Below are 15,612 nucleotides of genomic sequence, written 5' to 3'. Positions count from 1 at the left end.
TTGTTTCTAGCTTTATTGAGGTATAATTGACAAATAGGAATGATATATATGTAAGGTTTACAAATTGATATTTTGACATATACATTGTGAAATGATTACCACACTAAAGCTAATTAAGATATTCATCACCTCAGTTACATTATTGTGTGGAGAACACTTAAAATTTACTTTCTTGCTCTGGCCGGTTTGGCTCAGTGGTTAGAGCGACGGCCTGTGGGTCCAGAGAGACCAGGAATCGATTCCTGCTAAGGGTGCGTGCCTCGGTTGCAGTTTGTTCCCGGCCCTGGTTGGTCGTGTGGGTGGCAGACACTGGATGTGTCCCTTTCTCTCTTCCTCTCTCTCCCTCCCACTCTATCTGAACAAAAAATGGAAATATGTCCTTAGGTGAAGATAAAAAAAAAAAGATTTACTTTCTTAGCAAATTTCAAGTATATAATATAGTATTTTTTAAATGTTTTTATTGATTTTTTTAGAGAGGGGTGAAGGAAGAGAGAGATGGAAACATCAATGTGAGAGAGAAACATTGATTGGCTTCTTCCCGCACATCCTTCACCAGGGATCTAGCCCCTAACCCGGGGCCAGTGCCCTGACTGGGAATCAAACCAGAACTTCTCAGTCCATAGGACAACGCTCAATCCACTGAGCAACTCTGGCTGGGCTAGTATTGTAGCCCAGTATTGTAGACTACAATTATAGTCACCCTGTGGTAAATTAGCTCTCCAGAACTCATCCTGAAATTTTGGAACCTTTGACCAACACTTCCTCATTTTCTCTTCCACCAACCCACTCCTAGCAACCACCATTCTACTCTCTGCTTCTATTAGTTTGACAATTTTAGATTCTACATATAAGTGAGAACACATAAGATTTGCCTTTGTCTCTTGCTTATTTAACTTAGCATAATGTTCTCCAGGTTGCTGAAAATGGTATGTATATACACATATATTTATACATAACACCTTTTCTTTATCCATTTGTCCACTGACAGACATTTAGACTGTTTTAGTATTTTAGCTACTGTGAATAATGCTGCAATGAACATGGGAGTGCAGATATGACTATAAACCTATGTTAATGGGTATACAGTATGTAAAGATGTATTTGTGACATCAACATAAATAGTAACCAAAAGAGGAGGGCTATACTTATAGCAGATAAAATAGACTGTAAGTCAAAAACCATTAAAAGGGACAAAGAAGGACATTATATAAGGATAAAAGGGTCAAAATCAGTTGTTTTGATATGCTAACAATGATCATTTGTAAATGTAAGTTTTAAAAAAAATAGCCCTGGCCGGTTTGGTTCAGCGGTTGGAGCAGCGGCCTGTGGTAGAGAGAGACCCGGGTTCAGTTCCCACTAAGGGCATGTACCTCGGTTGCAGTTTGTCCCCGGCCCTGGTTGGTCGTGCGGGTAGCAGCCACTCGATGTTTCCCTTTCACGTCAATATTTCTCTCTCTCTCTCTCTCTCTCTCTCTCTCTCTCTCTCTCTCTCTCTCCCTCCCTCTCTCTCTCTCTTCCTCTCTCTCCCTCCCACTCTATCTGAATGAAAAATGGAAAAATGTCCTCGGGTGAGGATAAAAAATAAAATAAAAATTTAAAAAATGCCATTCAAAATAGATCCATTCAAATTAAATACATTTGGGCTGTTTCCACATCTTGGCATCTTGACTACTGTGAATAATTCTGTAATGAACATAGACATGCACATATCTCTTTGAGAACCTGCTTTCAATTCTGTTGGATATATACCTACCAGTGGGATCATTTCACATCCTCACCAAACCACTTGTTATTTTCCATGTTTTTGATAGCCATCCTAATGAGTATGAGATATTTCACTGCACTATAATTTGCATTTCTCTAATGATTAGTGATATTGAACATCTCATGTTTGTTGACCATTTATATATCTTCTTTAGAGAAACGTATATGCAAGTCCTTTGCCCATTTTTAAACTGGGTTGTTTCGTTGTAGGAATTCTCTATATGTTCTGAATATTAAACTCTTATAAGATATATAATTTTCAGCCCTGGCCGGTTTGGCTCAGGTTGGAGCATTGGCCTGCGGACCAGAGAGTCCTGGGTTTGGTTCCCGCTAAGGGCATGTACCAAAAAAAAAAAAAAAATCTGACCCTAAGATATTTAATTTTCAAAAATTTCCCCCATTCTGTAGGTTGCCTTTTCACTCAATTGTGTCCTCTAATAAACAAAAGTTTTTAAGTTTAATGTAGTTCATCTATTTTTGCTTTTGCTGCCTATACTTCTGGTGTAATATCCAACAAGTCAATGCAAACTCAATTTCATGAGCTTTTTACGTTTGCTTTAGAAGTTTTATCATTTTACGTCTTAACATTTAGGTTTTTATTTCATTTTGAGTTCATTTATGTATATGCTATACATGCATATTCTCCCCATGTCTGCATGTAGTTTCTCTGGGTACTCCTTTCCTCCATTATCTAAAAGATCTGCACATGAGGTGAACTGACATGTCTAAATTGTTCCCGTTGGAGTGAGTATGGATGTGTGTGTGAGATGCACCCTGTGACGGAAAGGCGCTCTGTCCAGGGCTGGTTCCTGCTTTGCACTCTGAGCTGCCTTGGTAGACTCTGGCCACCCATGACCCAGAACTGGAATATGTGGGTTGGAAAATAATTATCTTACTTGTTTTTACTTATCTTTCTTAAATGTATGTATAACTCACATTTATTTCAATCTTTAATATTTAGAAGTGTTGCCCTGGCCGGTTTGGCTCAGCGGTTAGAGCATTGGCCTGCAGTCCCGAGAGACTCGGGTTCAGTTCCTGCTAAGGGCATGTACCTCGGTTGCAGTTTGTCCCCGGCCCTGGTTGGGTTGTGCAGGTGGCAACTACTCGATGTGTCCCTTTCACGTCGATGTTTCTCTCTCTCTCTCTCCCTCCCACTCTATCTGAACAAAAAATCAAAAAATGTCCTCGGGTGAGGATAAAAAAGAAAAATTTAGAAGTGTTTTAGGTCTTTATTTATTTTTAAAAACGTTCATTTTCCAAGAATATACAATTTAACAAAACTGTCTTTATAAGACTTGACATTAATTAGTACAGAAAAAAAGAGAGAAAGCCCTGTCAAATATATCCATTGAATATGGTTTCAGAAGATAATCCTACCTGATGTTTGAAGAACAGGTATGTCAGGTGCTGTATCAAATGTTCCAGGGCCCCATAGTGACAGTAATAGACTCTGTGTCCTTCAAACAATCCTACTGAACATTGTTTCTCATTGAAAAGCTTCTTATGAATATTAGATGACATTCACCTTAGGACTGATTTTTGTGTGTGGCTTAACCAGAGATCCATCTGACTTACCAATAATTGAGCTGGAAGTACAATGGAAGATAAGAACACTTAAGACAAGGCCACCTGACTTGGATTTACACTTGTCCTTAAAGCAAATGGCTTTTGTTTTGAATTACTATGTAGAAATTGCAAAGAATGGGATGAAGAGTAGGTGGGTAGCTTAGCAGGTGGACACTTTGGGAATAAGAACAGAGCTGGGAGGGAGTTGCAGCTTAAGCCTTCATGATGATGAGTCTTTGAATGAGGGTTTAAGATTATAGAGATGGGGAAATGGAAACAGAGAAAGCCAAAGATAACTGTTGTCTAGTTCAAAACAATCTGCCTTGGTTTTGTTTCTACATTAACGTTCCTTCTGGGGTCACATGTATCTGGATATCTTAAATCTTAAATCTTTGTTTTGTCCAAAGGTAGACGACTTCCTTCCATTGTCAATGCTCGCTAAAGAGCTCTCCACATGTAGAGTTGGCAACTTGGAAAAAAATAAGATAAAACTGAGGGTAGGCAGATTGGCCCAAGGAACTAGTTAGAAGAGATAGGTTAAAATAAACACAAATTACCTTGTGGAATGTTATTAAACTAGCATTTTGAAGATGGTTTTTGGAGTATTAGACATCAATAGGAGCTGAAAAGGAAAAGAAAGTGTATGTCTGTCTGTCTGTTGGTATGCATGTATGCATTTTAGAAGAAATAGGACTACATAAAAATTACTAAATCTCTATACTAGAATAGATGCTCAAAATCACATAGTAGTTGCCCTGGCCAGTTTGGCTCAGTGGTTGGAGCATTGGCCTGTGGACCAGAGAGTCCCAGGTTCGGTTCCCGCTAAGGGGCATGTACCAAAAAAAAAAAAAAAAAAGTTAAAAAAAAAAATCTCATAGTAAACTATCTAAAAATACACTACTATATTAGATATTGATATCTATTAATATCTTAGGTCTTTGTTTAGAAGTTTGGTGGTAGTTTTGTAACCAGGAACTTAACTCTTGTTTATATCAATTAGCCTATGATAAGATTGGTTCCATTATGTCCTTTTGCTTAAAGTTGCAGCTCCCAGGAACCATTGATGATATTAAGTGAGAACTCACTGTATATAACTGAGAGAGATCATGGTTGGAGAAATAAGCAAACCACGGAGAGCTTCAGGTTTGGAGCTTTTATTTCTGAGGGTATTAGGGAGCAGGACCATTTTAGATGCTATAGCACAGATCCCAGATTGGAGGGAAGAAAGACTGGAGCACCATGGGTGGATGAAATGGAAACCAAAATTAAAGGACTTTAGAAAATAATAAAAATGAAAATACTGCTACTATCCCAACATCTATGGGATATATTTAAAGCAGAGATAAGTGGAAATTCATAGCCTTAAGCACTTAATCAGTAAAAATGAAAGACCAAATATATAGCAATCAACTCCAAACTCCAAATGCCAAGATGGAGCACAGCAAAATAACCAAAATAAAATATAAGGAAAAAAATAATGACAGATAAAACAATTAATGAAGTTAGAAATAGAAAAAACAATCAAATTAATAAATAAAAATGATTGTTTTGGGGAAATTAACAAAATAGAAACACCACTAGCTAACATAATCAAGGGGGAAAAGGAAAAATACAGACATACACAATATGAAATGGCAAGGGGGAGAGAACTATTGAAATAGAAAAGGGTTAAAATACCAGAAGAGACTATCTGGCACATAGCACTCTATGCAAATAAATACAAAAATGGGACAAAATGGATAATTTCTTAGAAAAAATATAGTTTACCAAAATGAACCTCATTAGGAAAGAAAACATGAACAAATCAATTCCCATAGCAGAAACAGAGAAATATATAAAGGAACTACCGCCCCCCAAAATAAAAGGCCCTATTGCTTTTATAGGGGAACACCTAAATCTGATCAAAACAAAAAATAGCAAAAAGTTTTAAAGTTATCAGTTATGATTATCGATGCAAAAGTACCAAATAAAATATTAGCAAATATAGTCCAATACAACACTAAGACAATCTAGTAGGGTATTTTTTTCAGGAAGGCAAGCTTGGTTCATAGTAAGAAATCTATTAATATATCACAGTAACTTGGTCATCACAATAATTTTGAAGTAATCATTATCAGCCTTATTTTAATTGGGAGAAAAATGACAAACGATTGATGAGGGGGCTTGCTGTGACCACCTATCAAGTCAGGATAATGCTTGGCCGAAGACAGACCTAAACCTGATTTCTCTTTCAAGAGACAACATCAACGTCCTGCAAATACAACAGTTAGGAAAGAGGGAAAAATAAATTAGCTTTGAGGTCTACAGTTATGAGACTTAGAAGAGTTGAATCTAAACTGATGGACAATGAATGAGCAAATATTTTAATGCAAGTAAAAAATATACTCCAGCCCTGGACAGTTTGGCTCAGCGGTTGGAGAGTCCACCTGCAGTCCAGAGAGACCCAGGTTCGGTTCCCGCTAAGGGCACGTACCTTGGTTGCAGTTTGTCCCCGGCCCTGGTTGGTTGTGTGGGTGGCGGCCACTGGATGTGTCCCTTTCACGTCGATGTTTCTCTCTCTCTCTCTCTCTCTCCCTCTCTCTCCCTCCCAGTCTACCTGAACAAAAAAGTCCTCAGGTGAGGATTAAATAAATAAATAAATAAATAAATAAATAAATGTTGCCTAAAGACAGATTTCCAAGAAGTAAAAGAGCACATTTAAAAATATATTTATATATATACTCCAAGTCGCTTAAACTTTTCAAGGTTTATTTTCCTCACATATCAAATAGGGTATTTATCCACCTCATGAGATTTTGTGAGGAATGGAGACTTCTGGTCAAGATGGCGGTGTAGGTAAACGTGGTATCCGTCCTCCCACAACCACATCAAAGTTACAACTAAACTACAGAAAAACCATCATTCAAAACTGCCTGAAATCGAGCTGAATGGAAATCCTACAACTACAAAATTAAAGAAGCAGCCACACACCAAGACTGGTAGGAGAGGTGGAGGTACAGACAGGCTGGTCCCACACCCACATGTGGCGAATAAAAATCAGGAGGACACCAAGGCTGGGAAGGTCCTCCCTGAGGACTGAGGGGTCTCCGTCCCACACCAGGCACCCTGCTCAGGGTTGCAGTGGCAGGAAGAGAATCCCCATAACTTCTGGCTGGAAACACCAGCAGGAACAGAGGCTCAGGATGGCTGAGGCGGCTGGAGCCCCAGGCAGCTGCTCTTAAAGGGCCCGCGCATGGACTTATCGGACTCTCTCCCTCTAAGCTTGGAGGGGAGGCGGCTCGAGGGGCACCAGAGACATACAGGGAAGAACTGAGCTCTTTCCCACTGGAGTGAGGACTGGGGAGGGGGAATTCAACGGGACAAACGTGCTGTCAGAGGCCTGTGTTCCTTTGGTGAGCCTGTCCCTGGGACAGAGGACAGCCACCATATCTGGGACTCTACCAACCTGACTCACACTGGTAGCCCCGCCCTGGTGATTACCTGAGGCCCTGCCTCACCCAACCTTCAGGCCCACCCAAGCTGTTGTCAGTTGCTTAACAATAGGATTAGCAGTCTTGGATCATGCTTCAGGTTTTCCTAAATTCTTTCAAACAAGCAGCATCTGGTCTCAGCTAGCCCCAAACCTCTCGTTAAGTAATATATAGAAACAAACACAGGGACGCAGCCAAAATGAGAAGACAAAGAAACAGGTCCCAAATAAAAGAACAGAAAAAATCTCCAGGAAAAGAAATAAGCGAAATGGAGATAAGCAACCTAACAGATGCTGAGTTCAAAATACTGCTTATAAGGATGCTCAATGAACTTAGGGAGGGCCTCAAGAGCATAATAAAGGACCAGTCAGAAATGAATAATGCACAGTCAGAAATGAAGGAGGCACTAATGGAAATAAAGAATAATGTACACAGATTCAATAGTAGAGGAGGTAAAGCCAAGAAGCAAACCATCGATTTGGAATATAAGGAAGCAAAAAACACCCAATCAGAATAGCAAAAAGAAAGAATCCAAAAAAATGAGGATAGTGTAATGAGCCTCTGGGACAACTTCAAGTGTGCCAACATTCGCATCTTGGGGGTGCCAGAAGGAGAAGAGAGAGAATAAGAAATATAAAACCTGTTTGAAACAATAATGGCAGAAAACTTTCCGAACTTGGTGAAGGAAACAGACATACAAGTCCAGGAAGCACAGAGAGTCCCAAACAAGATGAACCCCAAGAGGCCCACACCAAGACACATCATCATCAAAATGCAAAAGGTTCAAGACAAAAAGAAAATCTTAAAAGCAGCAAGAGAAAAGCAGTTAGTTACCTACAAGGGAGTTCCCATAAGACTGTCAGCTGATTTCTCAAAAGAAACTTTGCAGGCCAGAAGGGAGTGGCAAGAAATATTCAGAGTGATGGAAAGCAAGAACCGGAGATTCCAAAATGGCTGCGGAGTGAACAGAAGCTACACAGACCGTCTCCCAGAAACAAACTGGAATTACAACTATAACACAGACAAATCGACAGGAAAAACCAACAGAAAAGCAGCTTGCGAGGACCATATAACCAGGAACACTGACATGAGTTGGGGGACTGGGAGCCCACGGTCAGCAGCTCAGCAGCGGCCTCAGCTGGGAGCAGTGCCCTCGGATTATACTCCCAAGCGGCTCCACAGCGCAGAGCCGGGAGAGAAGGTAAAAAAGCCACAGCCACTCACCTTGGGCTCCGGCAGAGGGAGGGCAGAATGGACTGGAACTGTGTGGGGACACTTGGGATTTGGAGGGCACTCAGAGCTTTTGCTGAGTTGCTGCCATGCAGGACGATGGCCTTATTGCTCCTTCCCAGGACTCTGGGGAGAGGCAGCAGCCCCTCCCTCGGAGATCCAACCCCACCCTGTGGGCCATTGACGTGCTAACTGAAGCTCATTGGCAACCAGCATCTGCACCACCCTCATGAAATCGCCTTATGCTGAGCACCTGAGGAAGTTTTGACAACCTAAAACTCATCAAGTAACCACGACTGCTAGCCTCCAGGCAAAAAGCTAGAGGATAACAGTACCTTTCCTGGGCTAGCAACTTTAACCAGGAAAGTAAGCCTTGACAGTGGTGTTTAACGTGGGTCCCCCCGTCGCTCATCTAAACCCGGGATAGGGAGCCACAAACGGCAGAACACCAACACCCACAGGGAAAACTTGACAGGCTCCAAAACCCACTGTGATAGCCAAAATGGTGAAACACAGAAACAGAAGCCAAATGACAGAGCAAGAGACCTCCACCAAAAATGAGATCAATGTGGAGCAATTAGGCATGTTAACAGAGCTAGAATTCAGAGCCATGATCTTGAGGAAGCTCAACAGGATGAGTAAGAACATAGAGACACTGAAAATAAGCCAATTGAAAATTAAAAACCATCAAGAAGAGATAAAAAATGACATATCAGAAAGGAAAAACACATTGGAAGGTTTTAAAAGTAGTGCAGAGGAAGCTGAGGACCGGATCAGTGAATTAGAAGACAGGGTAGAAAAAATCAACCAATCAGAAAACCAAAAGGAAAAAACGATTAAAAAACAGAAAGACAGCTTAAGAGAACTGTGGGACAACTGAAAACGTAATGATATTCGCATCATAGGAGTCCCCAAAGAAGAAGAAAATGAGCAAGGGTTAGAGAATATATCTGAAGAAATAGTGACAGAAAACTTCCTTAATTTGGTGAAGGAAGAAGACATTGAAGTTCAAGAAGCACAGAAAGCCCCAAAGAAGAAAAACCCAAATAGCATACACCAAGACACATAGTAATTAAAATGCCAAAAATTAAAGACAAAGAGAGAATCCTAAAAGTAGCAAGAGATAAGCAACAGGTTACCTACAAAAGAAACCCCATAAGGCTCTCAGCTGACTTCTCACAAGAAACACTACAGGCTAGAAGGGAATGGCATGAAGTAATCAAAGTCATGAAAAGCAAGGATCTGAATCCAAGACTACTCTACCCAGCAAGGCTATCATTCAAAATGGAAAGTCAAATAAAGAGCTTCCCAGACAAGAACAGGCTAAGGGAATACATTAGCACCAAACCAGCATTGCAAGAAATGTTAAAGGACTCCTGTAATTATCAGGAGAAATGGGAAGAAAAACAGAACCACACTAAACAAAAATGGCAATAAATAGGTACATATCAATAATCACCTAAATGTAAATGGAATGAATGCTCCCATAAAAAGACACAGTGTAGCTCATTGGATAAGAAAGCATGACTCATCTATATGTTGTTTACAAGAGACCCACCTCACAACAAAAGACTCACATAGGTTGAAAGTGAAGGGATGGAAAAAAATCTTCCAAGCAAACGGAAAGCAAAAAAACGCTGGGGTAGCAATACTCATATCTGATAAAATAGATTTCAAAATGAAGGCCATAACTAGAGACAAAGAAGGCCACTACATAATATTGAAAGGATCTATCCAACAGGAACATATAACATTGATAAACATATATGCACCCAATATAGGAGCACCAAAATATATTTAAAATCTTCTGGAGGACTTCCAAGGAGAAATCGACAGCAATACAATCAAAGCAGGCAACTTCCACACCCTGTTGACACCACTGGATAGATCCTCTAGACAAAAAATTAGCAAGGAAACAGAGACTCTAAATGAAGCACTAGACCAAATGGATTTACTAGATATCTACAGAGAATTACACCCCAAAACTACAGAATTCACATTCTTCTCAAGTGCACATGGGACATTCTCAAAGATAGACCACATGATAGGACACAAACTAAATCTCTACAAGTTCAAGAAGATTGAAACCATATCAAGCATCTTCTCAAATCACAATGGCATGAAACTAGAAATCAATTGCAACAAGAACATGCAAAGACATTTCAACACATGGAGGCTAAATAGCATGTTATTAAACAATGAATGGGTCACCGAGGAGATCAAGGAAGAAATTAAAAACTTCCTGGAAACCAATGAAAATTAACACAAAACACCACAAAATTTATGGGATGCTGCAAAAGCAGTTCTGAGAGGGAAGTTCATAGCACTACAGGCCTACCTCAAGAAACAACAAAAATTTCTAATTGACTGTCTAACCTCACAACTTAAAGAACTAGAGAGCAAACAAATAGAACCCCAGAGCAAGTAGAAGGAAGGAAATAGTAAAGATCAGAGCAGAAATAAATGACATAGAGAACAAAAAAACAATTCAAAGGATCAATGAAAAAAGAGCTGGTTTTTCGAAAAGATAAACAAGATTGATGGACCCTTAGCTAGACTCACCAAGAAACAGAGAGAGAACCCAAATACACAAAATCAGAAATGAAAGAGAAGTAACAACTGACACCACAGAAATACAAAAGATCGTTAACAGCTACTATGAACAACTATATGGCAACAAATTCGACAATCTAAGCGAAATGGACAAATTTCTAGACACACAGTCTCCCAAAACTGGACCAGGAAGAGATAGAAAACTTGAACAGACCAATAACAACTAAGGAAATTGAAGAGGTAATTAAGACTCTCACAGCAAACAAAAGCCCAGGCCCAGATGGCTTCATGGGGGAGTTTTACCGAACATTCAAAAAAGAAGTAACAAACATTCTCCACAAACTATTTCAAAAAATTCAAGAAGAAGGAAGACTTCCAAACACGTTATATGAGGCCAGCTTAATTCTAATTCCGAAACCAGAAAAAGACACTGCAAAGAAAGAAAACTACAGGCCAATATCCCTGATGAACATAGGCGCCAAAATACTGAACAAAATATTAGCAAATTGGATCCAGCAATAAATCAAAAAAATTATTCACCATGACCAAGTGGGATTCATTCCAGGGATGCAATGCTGGTACAATATTCAGAAACCAATAAATGTGATACACCACATAAACAAAATGAAGAATAAAAACCTTGTGATCATATCAATAGATGCTGAAAAAGCATTCAACAAAATCCAGTATCCATTTCTGATAACAACACTCAGCAATGTGGGAATAAAGGGATCATGTCTCGACATAATAAAGGCCATATATGAAAGACCTACAGCCAACATCATACTCAATGGGCAGAAACTAAAAACATTTCCATTAAGAACAGGAACAAGACAGGGATGTCCACGTTTGCCTCTCTTATTTAACATAGTACTGGAAGACTTAGCCACAGCAATCAGACATGAGGAAAAAATAAGAGGGATCCAAATTGGAAAGGAGGAAGTGAAACTGTCATTATTTGCAGATGACATGATATTATACATAGAAAACCCTAAAGACTCCATCAGAAATCTACTAGACTTAATAAATGAATTTGGCAAAGTAACAGGATACAAAATTAACGTCAAGAAATCGACAGCATTTTTATACACCAATGATGAACTCATAGAAAGAGAAACTGAAAAAACAATCCCATTTATCATTGCGGCAACAAAAATTGAGATACCTAGGAATAAACTTAACCAAAGAAATAAAGGACCTATTTGCAGAAAACTACAGGACATTGAAAAAGAAAAATAGAGGAAGATATAAAAAAGTCGACGCACATACCTGGTTCATCGATTGGAAGAATTAACATCATTAAAATGTCAATACTACCCAAAGCAATCTATAGATTCAATGCAATCCCCATCAAAATACCAATGACATATTTCACAGAACTAGAACAAATACTTCAAAAGTTCATATGGAACCAAAAAAGTCCCCGAATAGCCACAGCAATTTTGAAAAAGAAGGACAAAGTAGGTGGGATCACAATACCAGATATCAGGTTATACTACAAAGCGACTGTAATCAAAACAGACTGGTACTGGCACAAGAAGAGGCATATAGACCAGTGGAAAAGAACTGAAAACCCAGAAGTGGACCCAAGGCATTGTGCTCAATTAATATTTGACAAAGGAGGCAAGAGCATACAATGGAGTGAAGACAGCTTCTTTAATAAATGTTGTTGGAAAAATTGGACAGCTATATTAAAAAAAATGAAACTAGACCATCAACTTACACCCTACACAAGAATATACTCAAAATGGATAAAAGACTTAAATGTGACCCGTGAGCCCTGGCCAGTTTGGCTCAGCGGTTAGAGCATCCGCCTGCGGTCCGGAGAGACCCGGGTTCGGTTCCCACTAAGGGCATGTACCTCGGTTGCAGTTTGTCCCTGGCCCTGGTTGGTCGTGCGGGTGGCAGCCACTCGATGTGTCCCGTTCACATCGATGTTTCCCTCTCTCTCTCTTCCTCTCTCTCCCTCCCACTCTGTCTGTACAAAAAATGGAAAAATTGTCCTCGGGTGAGGATTTAAAATAAAAATAAAAATAAATGTGACCCATGAATCCATAAAAATTCTAGAAGAAAATGTAGGCAACAAAATTTCGGACATCATATGGATCAGAATTTTCATTGATACATCACCTAAGGCAACAGAAACAAAGGAAAAAATGAACACATGGGACTACATCAAACTAAAAAGCTTCTGCACAGCAAAAGAATCAATCATCAAAATGGAAAGGCAACCCACTGTATGGGAGAACATCATTGCCAATGATGTATCAGATAAGGGGTTAATTTCCAATATATATAGAGTGCTCATACAACTCAACAAAAGGAAGACAAAGAACCCAATTAAAAAATGGGCAGAGGAGCTGAATAGACACCTCTCCAAACAGGACATACAAATGGCCAAGAGACATATGAAGAAATGCTTAACATCACTAATCATCAGAGAGATGCAAATTAAAACAACAGTGAGGTATCACCTCACACTTGTCAGAATGGCCGCCATCAACAAATCATCAAACAACAAGTGTTGGTGAGGGTGTGGAGGAAAGGGGACTCTAATACACTGCTGATGGGAATGCAGACTCGTGCTGCCACTATGGAAAACAATATGGTGTTACCTCAAAAATTTTAAAATTGAACTTCCATTTGACCCAGTGATCCAGCTTCTACGAATGTACCCTAAGAAGCCTGAAACACCAATCAGGAAGAATATATGTACCCCCATGTTCATAGCAGCACTATTTACAATAGCTAAGATCTGGAAACAGCCCAAGTGTCCATCGGTAGACAAATGGATAAAAAAGCAGTGGTATATATACACAATGGAGTACTATGCAGCTGTAAGAAAGAATGATCTCTTATCCTTTGAGACGACATGGAGGGACCTGGAAAGTATTATCCTAAGTGAAATAAGCCAAGCAGAAAAAGACAAATACCACATGATCTCACTTATATACAGAATATAATGAACATAACAGTCTGAGGAATAGGGTCGACCCAGAAACATGGAAGTAGGGCACAGACTGACATACCTCAGAAGAGGGGGTGGGGGGATGGGAAGAGGTAACCCACAGAACTTATATGCATGTATACATAACCAACAGACATGGACAACAAAGCCAGGGACGGGGCGGGAGTGGGTTGGGAGGGGGGTGCCAATGGGGTAAAAAAGGAGAAACATCTGTAACAAAAAAATAAATTAATTAATTAAAAAAAAAAGAAGAAAAGCAAGAACCTACAACCAAGATTACTCTATCCTGCAAGGCTGTGATTTAGAATCGATGGCCATATAAAGACTTTCCCAGACAAGAAAAAGTTAAAGGAGTTCATCACCACCAAACTGTTATTATATGAAATGTTGAAGGGTCTTTTTGAATAAAAAGATAAAATATATGAACAAACAATGGAATCTACAAACAAAATGAACAGGCAGAACAGAAACATTCTCATAGATACAGAGAACATTTTGTTGGTTGCCAGATGGGAGGGGGATCGGAGGAATGGGTAAAAAAGGTGAAGGGATTAAAAATAAATTGGTTGCTAGACTGACAAACCTCAAAGGGAAGGGGGTTGGGGGGTGGGAAGAAATAAACCAAAGAACTTATATGTGTAACCAATGGACACAGACAACTGTGGGAAAAGGCAGGAGGGGGTGGGAGTGGGGAGTAGGGGATCAATGGGGGAAAAATGAGGAACATCTGTAATACATTCAACAATAAAGATTAAAAAAATAAAATAAAATAAAAAAGATTTTGTGAGGAATGCATAATGTACTATGCATTACATAAATTGTATAATGTATATAAAAGATCCAGCACAGTATCTGGCAGTTAATAGATGTTAGACATTTGTGTGTTTTTTCTTGTTTTCTTATATTCCCATGTATTATGTTGAACTGTTGGAAATTGCCTTTTTTGTAAGTAAAATAATTGAATATGGGCAATTTAATGAGTTCCATGTTATTACTCTATGAATGTAAGCTCTGATACCACTATCAGCTATCTCATATTGAATTCACATATGAGGGAAGGGAAGGCAGACCAGAATTGAAATAAAACTGATGACTGTTTGGGGTTTGGGCTTGAGAGTCCATTTGCAAGGATAGATAAAAGGGGATTTGCAAGTGTGTGAGGAGAAGGATAGTCCAATTGGCAGATAGGTTTTCATAATCAGGGTTAGGCAACTGCAAACTACACAACTGCTCGATAGCTTTGGCACCAAAATATATTGACCAGCTGGGATATCATTAATGCTTAACAGTTCTATTCTTATGACCATACTTTGCTCAATTAGGTTGTCTTTGGCTACCAAAGGGTATAATATATTCTGATGTAAATGTCACATGTGTATCTGCATAGCACATATTCTATTATATTGATGCGCTGTAGAATATACACTAAATGTAAATGCACTTGCTTCTTCAGAACACCAGGACACTGTGATTAAAGAGGAAAAAAATAAAAAATAGCAAAAAATTCTAAAAAGTTGTCAATTATGATTATTGATGCAAAAATACTAAATAAATTATTAGCAAATATAGCCCAATAAAATATTAGCAAATATAGCCCAATACCACCACACTAAGACAATCTAGTAGGGTAATTTTCCAGGAAGGCAAGCTTGGTTGGTTCATAGTAAGAAATCTATTCATATAATACATCACATTACTAGATCTGAAGAAAATCTTAATTGTTTTCATAGATACTGAAAAACAACAAATTCAACACTCATTCCTGATTAAAACACAGAATAAAAGAGGAAAGTAGGAATTTATGGATACTTTCTTAATATGAAAAAGTATGTATACCTGAGTCCTAAATACAGTCTTACTTAACGGCAAAACGAACACTACAAGAATTTCCACAAGGATCAGAAACAAAACAAGAGTGTCTACTCTTTTCAGTACCATTTAAATGCTGTAAAGGAAATGTCAGGCAATGAAGTTACACATAGGAAATGAATTAGAGGCATAGGAATTGGAGAAATACAACTTTATATTTACAGATGAGAAAGCTCTAAAGAAGCAAAGGTA

At 39.0% G+C, this 15,612-nt stretch overlaps 1 protein-coding gene across 2 annotated transcripts in view; it reads right to left on the bottom strand.

Annotated features, from left to right (window-relative positions):
• Positions 1–15,612, bottom strand: part of BRCC3 (BRCA1/BRCA2-containing complex subunit 3) — a 53,211-nt gene that overhangs the window by 6,120 nt on the left and 31,479 nt on the right. The window lies entirely within an intron of this gene.

This window comes from Molossus molossus, unplaced genomic scaffold (genome assembly GCF_014108415.1).
Source record: "Molossus molossus isolate mMolMol1 unplaced genomic scaffold, mMolMol1.p scaffold_m16_p_2, whole genome shotgun sequence".
NCBI classification, from domain to species: Eukaryota; Metazoa; Chordata; class Mammalia; order Chiroptera; family Molossidae; genus Molossus; species Molossus molossus.
This window is presented reverse-complemented; position numbering and strand designations above follow the sequence as displayed.